General features: G+C 40.7%; 1 protein-coding gene across 1 annotated transcript in view; it reads left to right on the top strand.

Annotated features, from left to right (window-relative positions):
- The first annotated feature begins 7,871 nt into the window (after nt 1–7,871).
- Nucleotides 7,872–19,360, top strand: part of pnocb (prepronociceptin b) — a 50,013-nt gene continuing 38,524 nt past the window's right edge. The window contains exon 1 of the mRNA XM_015948350.3: nt 7,872–8,009. The gene's annotated coding sequence lies outside the window, so the exon portion shown is untranslated. The remainder of the gene's footprint in view (nt 8,010–19,360) is intronic.

A 19,360-nucleotide genomic window follows, 5' to 3' on the forward strand; every position in this document is an offset into this window, starting at 1 on the left:
TATTATACTCCTGCACATGTATTATACTGCTGCACATGTAATATACTGCTGTACATGTATTATACTGCTGCACATGTATTATACTGCTGCCCATGTATTAAACTGCTGCACATGTATTATACTGCTGCCCATGTATTATACTGCTGCACATGTATTAAACTGCTGCACATGTATTATACTGCTGCCCATGTATTAAACTGCTGCACATGTATTATACTGCTGCCCATGTATTAAACTGCTGCACATGTATTATACTGCTGCCCATGTATTAAGCTGCTGCACATGTATTATACTGCTGTACATGTATTATACTGCTGCACATGTATTATACTGCTGTACATGTATTATACTGCTGCACATGTATTATACTGCTGCACATGTATTATACTGCTGCCCATGTATTAAACTGCTGCACATGTATTATACTGCTGCACATGTATTAAACTGCTGTACATGTATTATACTGCTGCACATGTATTATACTGCTGCACATGTATTATACTGCTGCACATGTATCATACTGCTGCACATGTATTATACTGCTGCACATGTATTATACTGCTGTACATGTATTATACTGCTGCACATGTATTATACTTCTGCACATGTATTATAATGCTGCACATGTATTATACTGCTGTACATGTATTATACTGCTGCACATGTATTATCCTGCTGCACATGTATTATACTGCTGCACATGTATTATACTGCTGTACATGTATTATACTGCTGCACATGTATTATACTGCTGCACATGTATTATACTGCTGCACATGTATTATACTGCTGCACATGTATTATACTGCTGCACATGTATTGTACTGCTGCACATGTATTTTAGTCCCGGTTCTAGCTCCATCCAAATGAACGAAGAAGATTTGGAGTGTGTTTGAATATTAACGCTGCGTTGACGGTTCATCCGTGTCCGGTCTCTCTCTGATCAGAGGGTCTTTGAGGATGAGCGGCTCCATCCTAAGGCGTTCACAGCTCCCCTGCAGAGAAAAGTCCTTTTGGCTGCTTGTATCAGCGAGGGTCCTTAACTCCAGTTCTCAAGGACCAATGCCTTTCAGGTTTCAGTTATTTCTCTGCTTCAGCATCCTTATTCAGGACTTCAGTTACCAGGGCGGCATGTCCTGAAATTTAGCAGAAGCCTGCCAGTCATCCATTCAAATGTGTTGGAGGAAAACAACCAAAACTCATAAGAAAATGCACTCAAAGACTGGAGTCTGAGACCGCTGACTTTACTGAAGAAAAACACAAGACTGGGTGCTTGGTCTGGTCTCCATGTGGGCCCACCACCACCACCACAGGGAGATAAATCTAAGTTTGGGAGCAACAGAAGCTGGAGATAAAAGTCACTCTAACAACAATTTTTTGTTCTGAAATGCAAATGAAATGATGGATTCATTGAACAAAGTCAGGTACAAAGGCGTGATTTAGTACTTTTGTCCGGCTGAATGCTTACACTCTGAGATAAAGTTTCCTGAGTTTTCAGTGGTTGACGCTGCAGATATCCTGCACTGGGTTGTAATTCTTCTTTGCTGTGAAATGATGCTGGCTTTAGGGGTAAAATGCAATTCTTTCCCAGGGAAAGTTAATTTTTAACCCCACAGTTAATAACAATCAGTTGCTTCTTGACAGGGAAAAGCCCAGGCTGCCGTAAAACACCGTATAGATCCCTCACCCGGTTCCACATCACTGGGTTTGATTGTGCAGGAGGACGGTAAAACACCTCAGCACAATGAGACGAGGGAAGCTCGAGTTTAGGTCGGAGCTATCTGTCAGAGCTGTACAGAGTCCTGGCAGGGACATCATGACTCATCAGTTTGGACCCCCCTCCCAAAAAAAGAGAAAGACAGGTTTTGCATTTCCATGAAGTCAATAAAGAACAAAAGTATTAGATTATGTTCGTTAAATAGGACAATTATGTTACTGTTTAAGTATTTGTAGACAATTTATATAGAAGTTTATTTTGATTATTTATTCCAGAGCCTGATACTAAACACGTTTGTTACAGTTTGAGTTGTTTGTACCTTAGCAGGTGAAATATCTTGGAAGTGTAATAAAGGGTATTTCCATCCTTGTTTAAATGAATTATTAACCACTTCCTGGTTTATAACAGAAGGGATCAGTTCCACGAATCTTCGTGTTTGACTTTTCCCCATCAGAGAACGAGTATGGCAATTATAGGTTTCAGCGTGAAGTTGAGTGTGTTCTTTTCATGCAGGTAGCCCCTGCTGTTGGACCACCAGAGGAGGCGTTTATGTGCCCAGCAGACAGCTGGTGGATAACAGCAGTATCAATGACAGACAGGCCATGCAGTGGCTGCTTGTTCCCCTGGGCTCCTTATCTCAGCCTCACCGAGAGCGCTGTCTATGGGCCCAATTCATCCATCACTATCAGACCCCACACAGGTCCAGAGTGAGCATTCACACCTTCAACAGAGAGCTGAGGCTATCTGCAGCTCAGGAAGAGAAAACAGCTGAAGCGTTGAAGTTCAAGAGCATGAAAGAGGGATTCGCAGAGGGCCTTTGTTATTATCAGGGACATCATCGTTGTGCTAATAGTCAGTGACTGCTGAGCTGTAAAATCTGACCAGTCATCAAACATGGCTCCAAACAACAACCTGCCACAGACAGAAATATCGAAACAAGCGTTACATGAGTGGATTTACGCTTGTGACTGTAGGGCTGGATGGATGGATGGATGGATGGATGGATGAATAAATGTATGTATGTATGTATGTATGGATGGATGGATGGATGTATGGATGGATGGATGGATGGATGAACGGATGTATGGATTGATAAATGGACGGATGGATGGATGGATGGATGGATGGATGGATGGACGGATGGACGGATGAATAAATGTATGTATGTATGGATGGATGGATGGATGAACGGATGTATGGATTGATAAATGGACGGATGGATGGATGGACGGATGGATGGATAAATTGATGGATGAATAAATGGATGGATGGATGGATGTATGGATGTATGGATGGATGGATGGATGGATTGATAAATGGATGGATGGATGGATGGATGGCTGGATGGATGGATGGATGGATGGATGGATGGATGGATGGACGAATGGATGGACAGACGGACGGATGGATGAATGGATGGATGGATAAATGGACAGATGGATGGATGGATAATTGGATAGATGGATGGATGGGTGGATGGATGGACGGACGGACAGACGGACAGATGGATAAATGAGTGGATGGATGGACGGATGGATGGATAGATAAATTGATGGATGAATAAATGGATGTATGGATGGATGGATAAATGGATGGACGGACAGACGGACGGAAGGATGGATAAATGGATGGATGGATAAATATCTATATCTATATAGATATAGATATATATCTATATCTATATAGATATATATCTATATCTATATAGATCTATATCTATATAGATATAGATCTATATCTGTATAGATATATATCTATATCTATATAGATATAGATATATATCTGTATAGATATAGATATATATCTATATCTGTATAGATATATATCTATATCTATATAGATATATATCTGTATAGATATATATCTATATCTATATAGATATATATCTATATAGATATATATCTATATCTATATAGATATAGATCTATATCTATATAGATATAGATCTATATAGATATAGATCTATATCTGTATAGATATATATCTATACAGATATAGATATAGATCTATATAGATCTATATCTATATAGATATAGATCTATATCTATATAGATATAGATATATATCTATACAGATATATATCTATATCTATATAGATATATTTCTGTATAGATATAGATATATATCTATATAGATATATATCTATACAGATATAGATATATATCTATATAGATATAGATATATATCTATACAGATATAGATCTATATCTATATAGATATAGATCTGTATAGATATAGATATATGCAGGGCTTTAGGCCCAGGCCAGAGTGTTATACCTCAAACGCACGTTAGACCTGTTATTATTATTATTATTATTGTTATTATTATCATGTGTTATTTACACCAATCAGAATATTCTGTAATGTTCACAAACATCCAAACCTTAGAAATGAATTACAATTAAAATTATTAATATTCTTTTTTCATAAAAAATTAGTTTTCTGTGAATTATTTGTATATTTGATATTGTCCATCTGAAGCTGCTGCTTATTTCTAACGGAGCTGAGCTGTGGGAGAAAATATTCAGGCATCTTTGGGTTTCGTGCATTCACTTAATAATAATAAATAACAGGTCACTACAGTCTGGGCGTAGAACGTGTTTCTAGGAGCAGAAGCTGGTTGGGTTAGGGTTGGCAGCAGCTCACCTGTTCCTGACAGGAGAAATCCTCTCATCGGCAGCAGGTGATCTACAGAGTGACACCGGCCCGAAAAAAACAAAACACACCGACCTTAGATGGCCCCGGGAATTGGCCTGGTTCCGCTGTCGAGCCAATAGCAACCCCCGCCAAAATGTGTTTCCCTGCATTGGGCACTGGTGTTATGTCAATTTGAGTTCCCCTCTCACAAAAAATAAACATCTCCCTGATGCCTAACCAAAACCACTCAATCACCAAAAATGTTTGGGTTTGCACAATTATAATTTATGAAAGAGCTCTGCCTGAGACAAGTTTTATGTTTGTCATAGGGCTATGTTAGAGTTAGGATACGCATTTTTTTGGTTGGTTGGAGCTGAAACAGATCTCGAGGGGGTAACTGAATTTGACATAACACCTGTATGCGCTCCGGACGCAGGGGAAACAACTTATGGTGGGGATAACTACTTTGGCACGATGACACCTGTCCGTCCTCGTTAGACAGGAGCTGCTCATCACGTTATTGTGACACCAGAGCTTGGCTTTGCGCTCACTAGTGCGACTAGATTCTCATTAGAAAAACACCCACATCCCCCACAGGTGCAACACCTATAGAAATGGATAAATGGATGAATGGATAGAGAGAATGGATGGAAGGATGTGTGACAAGGCAGAGAATCGAGGGCCCGGGCGGGATCGATCCCCAGATTCCCGGGTGAGAGTCATGTGTGCTAACCAGTCAGCCAAAGAGACATCCCCTTGGCCAAGTAGCCAGGATGCATGATCAATCAGGACACAGTGACAGGACGCTCACCCTGTCACAGATGAATGGATGGGTAGATTATGGATAAATGGATGGGTGGATGGATAAAGGGATGAATTGATGCATGGATGGAAGTGTGAATTAATGAATGGATGGACTGGTGGATGAATGTATGGATAAAGGGATGGATGGATAGATTAATGGATGGGTGGCTGGATGAAAGGATGGATGGATTGGTGGATGAATGGATGGATGGATAAATAGATGAATGGGTCAATGGGTAGATGGATGGATGGATGAATGGGTGGATGGATGGATTGATGGTTGGATAGAGAGATGGGTGGATGGTGATAAAGTGATGGATTGATGCATGGATGGAAGTGTGAATGAATGGATGGATGGACTGGTGGATGAATGTATGGATAAATAAATGGATGGATAGATTAATCGATGGGTGGCTGGATGAAAGGATGGATGGATTGGTGGATGAATGGATGGATAAATGGATGGATGGATGGGTGAATGGGTGGATGGGTAGTTGGATGGATGAATGGATGGATAGATAGATAGAGGAATGGATGAATTAATTGATGGATGGATGGGTGAATGGATAAATGAAAGATTTTATTTAGTGGTTGATGGTCTGTGTAGATTAAAAGCTTTCATAGAAGTTATTCTGGTTAAAGTTGAATAAAAGTCAAAGAGTTTGTTTTAAATAAAGTTTGTGTGTATTGTCAATGTCAAGTTTATTTATAAAGCACATTTCCAACAATCAGAGACAAAGTGCTGTACACAGACAAGCAGTAAAAATAATATGATAAAACACTGAGAAACATCCAGTAGACCCTATGTAAAATAAATGAACGAAGAAATCAGTTTTTAAATTTAAAAGCAAGGGTAAAAAGGGACTTAAAGGCAGAAAGGCTGTTAGCAGACCTAATCTGTGGGGGAAGGCTGTTCCAGAGCTTGGGAACGGCCACAGACAAGGCTCTGTCCCCTCTGGACTTCAGCCTAGACTGGGGAACAGATAATAGACGTAGAGAGGATGATCGGAGGTTTCGTTTGGGGACATGAGTGTTTAAAAGTTCCAACAGATAGGGAAGGGCCAAATTGTGTAGTGCCTTAAAACAGATCGGTAGCATTTTAAACTGAATCCTGTAAGTGATCGGGAGCCAGTGAAGAGCTTGTAAGACCGGAGTTATGTGATCCCTGCGTCTCCTACCTGTCAGCAAGCGAGCTGCCGCATTCTGAGCCACCTGCAAGCGGTGAATGGACGACTGCTCCAGTCCATGACAAAGAGAGTTGCAGTAGTCGAGTCTCGACATGATTAGCAGGTGTATAACCTTTTCAAAGTCTTTAATTGGTAAATAGGGCTTGACTTTACTAAGAACACGCCAATGAAAGAACACGCTCTGGACAACAGAACTTATCTGTTTATAAAGCTTAAAATGGCCGTCAATAAAAAAAACCAGATTTCTTGCCAGAGACACCCAAAAGGATTCTAAAGGGCCAAAAACACCGTTTACCCCGTGCAACAGCCCACAGTCCCCGGAAACGACAATTTCAGTTTTTTTTTTTTTTTGTCATTTAAAGTGAGAAGGTTCAATTGTAGCCAGTTTTTAACGTCGTTTAGACAATTCAGTAATTTATCAAACGATGGCCTTCGAGAATGTAGTGGGACATATATCTGCACGTCGTCCGCAAAGAAGTGGTATGAGATGCCATGCTTATGAAAGATGGCGCCAAGGGGCAACATATACAGTGAGAACAAGAGCGGGCCTAAAATGAAACCTTGAGGGACACCAGATACACCAAATCTTTATGACTAATCAGGTTTTTTCTCTTGGTTTGGAGAATCAGCTAGACACAACAAGGTCAGACATACCTGCTGATCCAGGTGATGACAGACACACACTAGATTGTTCTGGTAGGACTTCCCAACGGCAGCAGGAGGTACAAACAGTATCTCAGAGGCTATTGACAACTGATCTGTATCACTGATGAGATCCGCTGACCTTTTTTCTTGTCTTCTGGCCAGGACATTTGCATTTATGTGAAATCAAAATGAATTCTAATCAAACGCTGATTTTCTTTCTTGATGATCAAAACAAGAAAGCATAATTGCGTCCTCGTCCACAGCAGCTGTTCTGGTGTTGAGGAGTGAGGCAAATACAAATCAGCTGAAATACACGTACAGCCAACATCAGATGACATTTCTTTATTGCCCAAATGTGTGTTAGATGAGTGATTGAGTGTGTTGTGCAGGGTTAGGGTTAGGATGTCTGGTCTGAGTAATGACCTGCAGGATCATTCAGATGCATTATTCCTTGTCGTTCAGGTGTGCCATAACTGCAGGTGACACAAAAGGAGATATTTTAACCTTTTCCAACAAACGCGACTGCATCGACCTATAATCATCTCCATGGCTTTGCCTACTGGTAATCAACATTGGATTTCTGGAGACAATATTGGATTTGGAAGCCCCATTGTGTCCCTGACCTTAACAGCAGGGCGGCGCTGGTCAGACGCCTTAAACTCGAGGCTTCTGAATCAATCCCGTGGAGGATGCTGCATATTTTTAGAGCCCCATTAGTTCACTGAGGGTGAAATTGGTGGCGTAGGCATTGCCTCCTACGTCAGCACGGGCCCCCAGTTTGTGCGTAGCAGGATGGGGGAATCCACCTCCTTCTCTAGCTCTCTCCTGTGATATGAATGTTGATGCTCAAGAGAGGGGAGGGGGGGTTGGAGGGCTGAGCCAGGAGGGAAGGGGTGTGCCGTTATAAGAAGCCCCAGAGGAGGCATGCGTTTAGTTGTTGAAACCCTGAGCCGAAGGATAGGAGCTGAGCCTGCAGAAGGGAGGACCCTGATCCTGATCTAGGCTCTACATCATTACAGGTAAGGAGCAAACTTCCTGTTTTACGAGTGTGAGCCCACCTGTGTGTACAGGGAAGGAAACGTGAGGAAATTCTCGTTTCAAAATCAGAATTAGGGATGTCGTTTAGTCTGGTGTGAGACGAAACCTCTGTCAAGTAGGGAATATTGTTTTTTCAGTACATTCTCCTTCTGAGATCCACCTTTTCATTCTCTCTTCCCTCCTAATCTGCACCTGGCTTTGTGCTGTTTGACCCCTGAGATCAGCTTTTCTCACCTGGAATGATCTTTTAGTTTTTCCATTACTCTGGTTGTGTCTCTGTGGTGTTAAAGGTACAGTGGTCACCATCGGCCGTGCACACGTTGCACCTGATCACTTCTTAATGAGCTGGATACAAAGTCCCAGATCAGGCTGTGAAAGCAGCACCTGCTGAGGTGCAGCAAGTCAAGAACAAACACATCAGTTTCTATAGATGGATCTGCTCTTACTGCCCCTCAGAATGAACGTATTCATATTTGTGTCTGGGATTAGTTTATGCCAGATTAAATGTGTTACACAAAAGCCTCCAAACAAAAGGGTTTTTATTGTTTCTGGAGCGGCTGCGGTCTCAACTGGCAGTCGGGGAAAACCCTGAGAAGAGAAACAGCTGAATGCTCTTATTATGCTAAGCACAAAGTAATGATGATTGTGATGATAATGCTAATGAATGTGCATAATCTGTCCCATTATCAGTAAAGACGATGCTCACAGAGAAAATGGTTGGTTAATGCGCCACCCCAAGATGAATGACTGCACGTTTGGGAAAAGGTTCACGAGATGCAGAGTTTCATCCAAAAGCTCAGTTTTAAACGTGTTTTTATCTTTAAAACTACTTTTCTTTTAGACTCATTTTAAAATCTTAAATTTTCTCATCACAGAAATCCACAATTCAGCATCAGCAGGTTCAGATGAATATGAGCAAGTTTAGGAAGTGGCTCAGTAGCAAATAACAAGGAAGCTTTCAGTTTCCACATCCAGAAAAACAAGCAATGAACAAGAACTTTTCTTAGCTGCAATGATTTTGGACCATTAGCATTAAAATATAATTTATGGTAATGATATTTGGCCTTTTGTTTAATGTTGTATTTGTTTAAGCAGCTTTTTGCTTCAGGTGAAGCAGCTGCACGTGAAACCCACCTGAACGCTGAAAACACAAGCAGGATTCACCCGGGGTGTTACTGAGACCAGGCCTGCATGCACAAAACCCTATTCCACAAGAATCCTGCAACAGTTGCATCGTTTAAATAAATGCAAATACAAAATGGACTGAATTTGTGCTAAATGTATGGTTAAAAATGACATTTGCACATGAATATTTTTTGAACTGCGGTCAGTGAAACAGCAGAATGAAAACAGACGTGACTGTGTGGAGGAGATAGCTGCTTTTGGACCGTTCCACGAGAAAACCCACCGAATGATTTGCATTAAGATGAGTCACTTTTTATTCTGTAGAAACTGACTGTAAACCTTTTGGATTCAACTTAAACAACAGAATACCAAAGAGGCCTAGACTAAACCACTAGGATTGCACATGTGCAATATTTCAATAACAGCTGGACCAGATATTAAAATGATGTTAATGATGTTAAATCACTCCAGACTTTATTGTTCTAGCGAGACAACAGAGTGTTGTTAAACACTTTAACACAGCATCGTTTGTAAATCGGGTTTTAAATAAAGATTTGCCTTCAGTCAGACGACTCTTTCTGTGACTGACTAAACATTTATTTGGGATTAATAAATTTAAATTACAAATGCTGTAAATATTTCCCACGTTGTTTTTAAAAAAGCCCAAAAAGAGAGAACGGGGTATTCCATCACGTGTTGGTCTGCACCGCCATCGCTCCGGCCTCACTGTCGACACCTCGGAAAAACCAAAGAGCTTGTCCGGTCCGGCCAGATTGCTTTTCTTCCGGATCCATGTCCAATGGATTCGTGCAGGTGTCAGCGTGGCTTAGCAGCGACCGGATCAGTGATGACACTGCGTCAGCCACCCAAATCCGTCCTGGGGTGTCAACACGCCGCCGTCCTGAAGCTGCATCGTTGTTCCTGTTGTCCTAAAAGCTTTAGATTTCTGCTTCATGCGTCTTTAAGCGTGATGTTCTGTTTCGCTGTTGAGTCAAACTAAAAGATCGCGGACGTCTTTTCTGTGGTGTTAGAGGGTGGTACAAGCTCTCCACGCCTTCTCCTGCAGACTCTCTCCTATCTAAACCCACATCAGCCCCAGCCTGAGCGAGAGTTCATCAGCCTGACGGATTTGTCTGCACTCCGCTGTGCTTCAGCAGCATGGTTTTGGGGCTATTAACACAGCTTCACGGGGGCTAAATGAGATGATTGTTGGTGTGACTCCCCCCACCAAGAAGGACACCCCTCAGGTGAAAACAGGGCGGTTTGGTCTGATAAGAAGATGCCCAGAAAGACACCGAGCATGAATATGAAGAGTCTCACATTTCCATTGAATGTTTGGGATAAATGCGCGTCAGCGTCGACTCTGTGGGAAGGAGCAGAAATAAAAAAGAGCTGCAGTTTATCTTATTGCTGCTCAATTTGTGCGCTCAGTGGTCTGCATAGACGAGATCTCCTAAATAAGAGCAGTTTAAAGAGAGCGGCAGGGGTGGGGAGCCGGTGTGAAGAAGCAGAGATTAGGACGAAAAGGAATCATCACACTCCTCATCCAATAAAGCCTCACCCATTCATGCCCCTTTCCTCCACGGCCTGCCGCTTCGTGAACGTGTGTGACGGTAACGAGGCACGAATGCAGCAGCAGCTCAGGTAATAGGTGCAATCACCAGATCTGCTGCAGCTGAGACGCTGATAAATCAGATTAGGAGCATTCTCTCAGATTAGCCATCTCAGGCGAGCGTCCTGCAAGGACGAGTCTGACATTGTTCCTGGTCCTGGTCCTGTTGAACTCTCACATGCTGTTTGTGGCTGAACAGGCGGGATTTAGAGATCCTGTGACTCGCTGGGAAAATCCTCCACCAACCCAAGGTTTAGATGTGAATCCCAACGTCCCGTGTGAGGCCGGTTGAACTAGTCACGAGTCATAACAAGTCGTTTTTGGACAACCTTTGAAGCAAACCAAGTATGGTGGAGGAACGTCTTTACAAACTAAATGGTTAGTCAGCGCTGAAGGTATGAGACCTTTACGAGACCGTTCCTTCATCTAACCCTGACCCTGCGCATTCACTTGGGTTTAGTCTATTTTCTGATAACACAAATGAAAGAGAGCGTTTTTAAAGCCCACGCCGGACGCTTCGCCCTTTCTCCTCTTTTAAATCGGAAATGATGAAACAGGAAGTTTGACTGAGATCATCTAATATATATAATATATATATAATAATATTTTTGCCTCATCTCTTCTTTCATGGGTTGTTGATTTACAGTTTTATAGACGCTGAGCCTGAACTCGGCTGACTGAAGCCTGAGTCACGCTTCTGCGTCTGCGTCAGAGCGGAGACACGCAACGCCATTGTCCGTCCTCGTGAACCTGCTGGAGAGCCCCGCAAGGACGGACGGAGTCGAGCTCTCTTTTCTAAACATCCGTCCATCGGGACAGAGAACGCAAGCTTGTGATTGGACGCCGCTGTCGTCTACACCGCCGCCCTCAAAAACATAAAGAGAGCCGAGGATAACTAGCGGCAGACAAGGGGAAGCTTGAAGAATACCTCGCAAAAATACTTTAAAAACATGAACATTTCATTCCCCGTGACTGGAGGAGTGAAAAGCGTTTCATTTGTGGACGGAAATGACAGGAAACGTGGGTTTAGAGGTGGCGAGCGCATGAAGAGGTGGAGGAGGATGAGAGACAAATTTGTCCGTGTTAAAAAGTCTCTTATATACAAAAACACAATATAAACACACTATTTTGGACCGATACATGACAGGTTACCACAGAACAGCGCTACGCCCTCTGCTGTCCTGGCGGGGAATTGCTTTGCAACACTCTCCAGGAGACGGAGAAGTATGAAGGCTAAACATCTCCGTCCGTGCGTGTCTGTCCCTGCTGGAGCTGATGGAGAAGCATGACTCCGGCTTAACACACGACTCCAGTTTGTTTAGGAACCGTGACATCATCAGGTTTGATGGTAATCAGCAGCAGCTGTCTCTGGTGTAGCCTGAGGGAGGTACAGCAGGAACAACGACACAAACGTGTATTTAATGAATGTTTAAAGCTCAGGTTTTTGAGATGGGGCTGCTCAACTACAGCAGCGAACCACTTCTCCTTGTCTGGTCTGTGAAGAAATGCACTCCTCGATGTCACAAATGGTTCTAATGACAAGGATGAAGGAGCCCTGCGGCGACACACAAAGCTGAGTGAGCAGAAGCTAACGGCAGCGTGAAGCAGCAGCATGGGCTGAAGAACAAAGCTAAGCAATGTGATAAAATAGGTAAATAAATGCAGCGCAGCTTAGCGTGCATACTGACAATGACCATTACATTAGCTTAACAAGCAGGTGAAGACTTACAGATACAAGTCGAACAGTAGCATGGATAGACAGCAGTAGCATGGATAGACAGCAGTAGCATGGATAGACAGCAGTAGCATGGATAGACAGCAGTAGCATGGATAGACAGCAGTAGCATGGATAGCAGTAGCATGGATAGACAACAGTAGCATGGATAGACAGCAGTAGCATGGATAGACAGCAGTAGCATAGATAGACAGCAGTAGCATGGATAGACAGCAGTAGCATGGATAGACAGCAGTAGCATGGATAGCAGTAGCATGGATAGACAGCAGTAGCATGGATAGCAGTAGCATGGATAGACAGCAGTAGCATGGATAGACAACAGTAGCATGGATAGACAGCAGTAGCATGGATAGACAGCAGTAGCATGGATAGACAACAGTAGCATGGATAGACAGCAGTAGCATGGATAGACAGCAGTAGCATGGATAGACAACAGTAGCATGGATAGACAGCAGTAGCATGGATAGCAGTAGCATGGATAGACAGCAGTAGCATGGATAGACAGCAGTAGCATGGATAGACAGCAGTAGCATGGATAGACAGCAGTAGCATGGATAGCAGTAGCATGGATAGACAGCAGTAGCATGGATAGACAACAGTAGCATGGATAGACAGCAGTAGCATGGATAGACAGCAGTAGCATGGATAGACAGCAGTAGCATGGATACCCTTACGAAAAAGAAGTATACTTTAAGTATCTAATTTCAAGTATACTTAAGTGTACAGAAGTTTATTTGCATACTTGTTCTTAAAGTTTACTTCAAAGTATACTCCTTGGGACTAAATTGGGCCGCTAAAAGTATACTTGAAGTATACTACAAGTATACTTCAAAGTAATAATTTAAGTTTATTTGTAGTGTACTTCTGATATAATTGAGTATACTTTTCTCTTTGAAAGTATACTTAAAGTAACCTCACAAGTGTACTTGGAGTGTACTTCAGATATAATTGAGTATACTTTTCTCCTTGAAAGTATACTTATAAGTTTACTTCTGATATAATTGAGTATACTTTTCTCCTTGGAAGTATACTTAAAAGTAACAATATAAGTTTACTTGTAGTGTACTCCTGATATAGTTGAGTATACTTTTCTCCTTGAAAGTATACTTATAAGTTTACTTGTAGTGTACTTCTGATATAATTGAGTATACTTTTCTCCTTGGAAGTATACTTAAAAGTAACAATATAAGTTTACTTGTAGTGTACTCCTGATATAGTTGAGTATACTTTTCTCCTTGAAAGTATACTTATAAGTTTACTTGTAGTGTACTTCTGATATAATTGAGTATACTTTTCTCCTTGGAAGTATACTTAAAAGTAACAATATAAGTTTACTTGTAGTGTACTCCTGATATAGTTGAGTATACTTTTCTCCTTGGAAGTATACTTATAAGTTTACTTGTAGTGTACTTCTGATATAATTGAGTACACTTTTCTCCTTGGAAGTTTACTTAAAAGTAACAATATAAGTTTACTTGTAGTGTACTCCTGATATAGTTGAGTATACTTTTCTCATTGAAAGTATACTTAAAACTAACAGTATAAGTTTACTTCTAATAAAATTGAGTAAACTTTTGCCCTTGAAAGTATACTTAAAAATAAACTTTAAGTAACATTATAAGTTTACTTGTAGTGTACTTCTGAAATAATTGAGTATACTTTTCTCTTTGAATGTATACTTAAAATTATACTTAAAGTAATAATATATGTTTACTTGTAGTGTACTTCTTATATAATTGAGTATACTTACAGTTTTGAAAGTACACTTTACAGTAAACTTGACGTAATATTCTTTTAGTACATTTAAGTATCTCTATTTTTTCTATAAACACATACTGCAAGTAACATTTAACATCTGCTATTTGCTTACTACCAATACATTTAATTTCCACTATTTACTGATACTTCTCTTTATGCAGAGAAAAAAAATTTAATAAAATAGCTAAGTCATTTTGTTTAAATTTATTAAACAGAGAGAATTAGAACAGAACAAAAACAGACCTGTTTACCAGGATTAATCAAAGATGAGAACGCAAACTGTTCTGAACATGACGCGTTAATTCTGTCCATTTTGAAATACTTTTTAAAAATGCCTTTAAAAAATCAGTCCATTTTATGGATCCACTTGCTTGGTTGTTGATGCCTTTTTGAAGTTTTCATTGTTGCATTTCTTTCGTATTATTTTTCTTACATCTTGAACGCGCAGAGATGGAAACTTCAACTGAGCATGCCCTGTGAACACACAAAGCAAAAAAATGAACACTTGAACTGTTAGGTGAACTCTGACACCACAAAATCTTTACAGTTCGTACACTGTAAACCCGAATAAGTACGCAGAACTCAAAAAATGTAAGGCATTCAGTTGCCTCTTATTTTCTGAGTTTATAAACTCAGATATTTTAGTATATCAGACCATAAATAAACTTAAATATTTGGAGTTTATATTAAATATATTTTCAAATTATGATCAAATTAAAGTTACTGATTAAGCCAACTCAAACAGAAAATAAAACAAAATTTGAAAGAAACAATTACAAACGCACACTTTTGAAAACTGGACAACAGCAGTGTGTAGTCTTTCTTTGAGTAGGTGGTTTAAAGCAACATCAGGATGCACATCAATTCAACATTAACAAAATATGAATTACACTAACCACTATCAAGTAAGACAGTGAGTACTTTATGCCATTTGGCATAAAACCAGTTGAGTATTGAATCGGATTAGCCTATGGGCTAATCCGATTCAATTATTCACGCTAAACTAAAGCCACAAATGAGAGTTGCCAGACTCAGAACGGCTGGACGAACAGAGAAAAGGTAAAACTCAACTGTTCCTCCCACTGTCTTTATGGGTGACCCCGCGAGGAAAGTTGACTATTGAGCAGGGTTGATGGTTTATCCCTTGAGGTCCACGTGGCAGGGGTGAGGTGGTGCTCACTCCTCACCCCTGTCACGTGGACCCAAGGGATGAACCATCAACCCTGCTCAATGGTCAACTTTCCTCGCAGGGTCCTACCCATTAGGACAGTGGGAGGGTTAACTCAAGGAGAAGTGGAAAATGAACATATTTGCCCAAATGGTGGTGTGTTACTTTAACATCAACAATTAAAGAGCAGACAAATAGTAAATTACATTGTGGATTTGGACAATGCTCTAACAGAGTGAGCCATCTGAATCCACCACTCTTTCAGATTTTGAGTTACACGTGTAACATCAGGTCATTTTTGACTCTGCAGCGTGGGTGACAGTTTAGACTCATCAAGACCAAGTAAGATTTTCTGCGTGAACTCAAATGCGTTGGTCAGTCCCTTCGGATAATCTAGATGTAAGGCATAGATGAGGCCGAACATTACCAGGAAGGCATCAGGAAGCCTGGAGGTCGACAATCACATCACCCTCTAGGATAACAGATTCCCACTGGGTCGTACGTAACTGGACTCTCGGCATCATCGGTGATGGTTGTCAGGAGGACAACTGCTGCATCCCTAAGGTCCGGCTCATTGGTATCATCCTTACAAAAATGAAAGGGAGATCATACACTAATCACATCTGAACTGAAACTCTGACTGTGGACATTTTTATTTCAGTAGATTGTCGTGTAAATAACAATAAATGCAGTCTGATAGACTCCTGTTTAGGGCTGGGCAACATGTCAAAGATTTATCGTTATCCAAGTTCTTGTCTCTCATCCAGATAATTTTCCCATGTCAATAAATTTGATAATAAAAAAATGAAAAGATGTGTAAGTTGGCCACATTTATGTCCCTTTAAGCTGTAGCACCTTGAGTCATGTAAAATTTTAGTCAATGTAATACATGAGACAGCTCCATCTAGTGGACAAATATTGTTGCTACGCATTCCTGTAGTTATCGCCTACTTATCGTTATCGAGGTGAGAACTTCCAATATATGGTGATATTGATTTTAGGCCATATCGCCCAGCCCTACTCCTGTTCAGTCTGTTGCTTTGTGCTCTCATTTACGAATAAAGTGAGATGGCTTCAGTGTGTGTCAGTGTTATGCTAATGAAAGCTACTTGAATTCTTTGCAGTGATTGTTGATTTTTCTCAGTGCCTTAAAGCCTGCCACACATGAGTGCCATCTGCTGAGCAAACGGCCTCGAATGACCGCTTGCTCAGCAGATACCTCGCCATGTGTGCCTGATTTTCACAGAGTTTTCCGCCTCACGAGACGCTGAGGTGAATATCTGACCAGTTAAGATATTTTTCGCCTCACAGGGGTAAAAACTCGCCGTGTGCGCATTACCGAGCTGCTGGTTGAGCTGAAATAATCTAGTGGACAACCAAAGCACGTTCTCCGCTCACATGACCCCAAGATGGCAGCCCCCTGTCTGCATGTCAGAAAAGAAACAAAACAGACAGAGCTGGAAACGGAGGAAATGCCTATCCTTTTTTGTTGATGAAACGTCGCCGCCACCGGCATTTGAAGGTTAGGAAAATATGGGTACAGTAGCTGGAAAGATGGACCAGGCAAGGAGTTTATGCCAATTTACTCCAAGAGATGCACCTGGAAGACCCAGAATCCTTCCGAAAGGGTAATGGAAACAGTGGGCCCATCGATCCACAAGGTACCGTTTTGTTTATTTTTCAGACACGCAGACAGGGCAAGGGGCTGCATCTGAATACATCTTGGGGTCATGTGAGCGGAGAAAGTGCTTTGATTGGCCACTAGAATATTTCAGCTCAGCCAGCAGCTCAGTAGTGCACACACAGCGAGTTTTTACCCCTGTGAGGCGGAAAATATCTAACTGGTCAGATATTCACCTCAGCGTCTCGTGAGGCAGAAAACTCAGTGAAAATCAGGCGCACATGGCGAGCAATCTGCTGAGCAAACAGTCATTCGAGGCCATTTGCTCAGCTGATTGCTCTCGTGTGTGGCAGGCTTAAACATCTTGCCAAAGGTTTGTAATTGAAACAATGGCACATTTTCCAAAATGTTCATGTGCGTTGTCCTTGTGTTGTCTTTATGCATAAATAAATAGAATGATTTGTTCAAATTTACAATACTGGGACTTACCACACATGTCCTCAAAAACCCAGAGGTTTCCTCAAGTAGATAGACAGTAAGGGCATGGAGAACAGTGGTACGCCTTGTGTGGACATCATGTAATTCCTAAGAAGATTAAGAGTGTAAATACTGTCAAGTTTACTAATCAAACTTAATGCCAAATTGCTCTGACCAATTTTCCAAGACAATGATATCTGCATCTAAATCCAATGATAAACTGCTGAATTCAAAAGTTAATTTGAAGTGTTTAACATTACATAATACGGAGGGGTATTAGGGCCACTGAAGAAGAAAAAAATCTGAAAATAAATAAAATAAATAAAGTCAGAATTCTGACATTTATCTCAGTATTCAATTGTTACCTTCAGTGGCCCTAATACTGCCTTATTGCCTAATTAGAGTCACTGAAGAAAAAGAAAAGAATTGAGAAAAAAAAGTCAGATAATTTCAAAATTCTGGGATTAAAGTCAAAATTCTGACTTTTTTCATAAACCTAAAACCAAACAAACAAAAAACTATTTAGGAATTTTTTTGTTAAAAAAAATCAAAACAAACAAACAAAAAAAAGCCTGAATTTTAAGATTTAAGTCAGAATTCTGATCCCCCCTCATAATCTTCCCCAATTTCCCTTTTTTTTGTATTAGGTACCAGTCAGAACTCTGAGATTAAACTCAGATTTATGACTTATTTTCTCAGAATTCTATACTTTTTTTCCATCAGTGGCTCTAATACTCATAGCATAAAGGCATTACCTGTAAATTGTATGTTCACCAGTTTTAAAAGACAAATCTGTATACATATATACATACATACATATATAGTCATGTTATTTAGGATGTGCCATCAAAAATGCAGATTGTGAGAATTACTCACCAGTGGTCTCCCTTGTATGAACCTCTTGGGGGTCAACAGCAGCATGCCATCAATCTTGTGTGCAGAGAGTGGGGTTGGATCATTGAAGTCTGACTGCAGATTCATAGACAGGCTTCCCGGTGTGGCTGACAGCTCATAGGAACGCAGATGCTCTACATTTACACATCTACACCAAGAAGCATAATCAGTACAGAGATAGCAAACATTGTGAATCACAAGGTAGGTCTGTGTTAGTCTGCAAAATTTAGGCAGTCCTCCACTATATATGAAGCTATGTGAGGAGATTCAAGTGTAATTTGACTTATCCACACAAAGCTAAAAACATAACATTTAAAGAAAAGAATCTGGAGTAACAGCGTACAGTAAGGACAAAATTACAACACTAAAATACTGTGAAATTAATAGAAACAGCGTTCTGCGGTTCAAGATATGTGCAACTGAGCACTATTTAATTTGATGATAAAACATTAACACAATTTCGATGTCTATGTGTGTATTAAATAAAACTTTTCACAAAAACTGACAAACTCCCGCGAGCTAACTGAACTTACCATTTTTTTTTTTTGTCCTCAGAACATCACGTTTTAAAAAAAACTATGGAGGGGACAAAAATGGAGGGAAGGAGGGAACATAGCATCGAGATACAGCACCGCTTTGTCTCTTGCGGTCACAATCCTCTTCTACGGTTAAAAAAAAGCAGGCTGCTTGCAAAGCTATCGCACGGGTGCTACGGGGAAATAGTTTACAACACAGACTGATTTTTTCATTGCTGTACAAGAGACCACTGCTCATTTACTTTTAATAAGTGGACGTTTAAGTTTGACTTGGTGGCGCTGAACTCCCGCTTTTATTTTTTTCTCAGAACATTTAAAAAATTACGATGGAGGGGGCAAAAATGGAGGGAATAAGTCTCTAGAAGTCTAATAAAAAAAAGTATCTAAAGTAATGCTAACCTTTAAT

The sequence above is a fragment of the Nothobranchius furzeri genome, chromosome 2 (assembly GCF_043380555.1).
Source record: "Nothobranchius furzeri strain GRZ-AD chromosome 2, NfurGRZ-RIMD1, whole genome shotgun sequence".
NCBI lineage: Eukaryota > Metazoa > Chordata > Actinopteri > Cyprinodontiformes > Nothobranchiidae > Nothobranchius > Nothobranchius furzeri.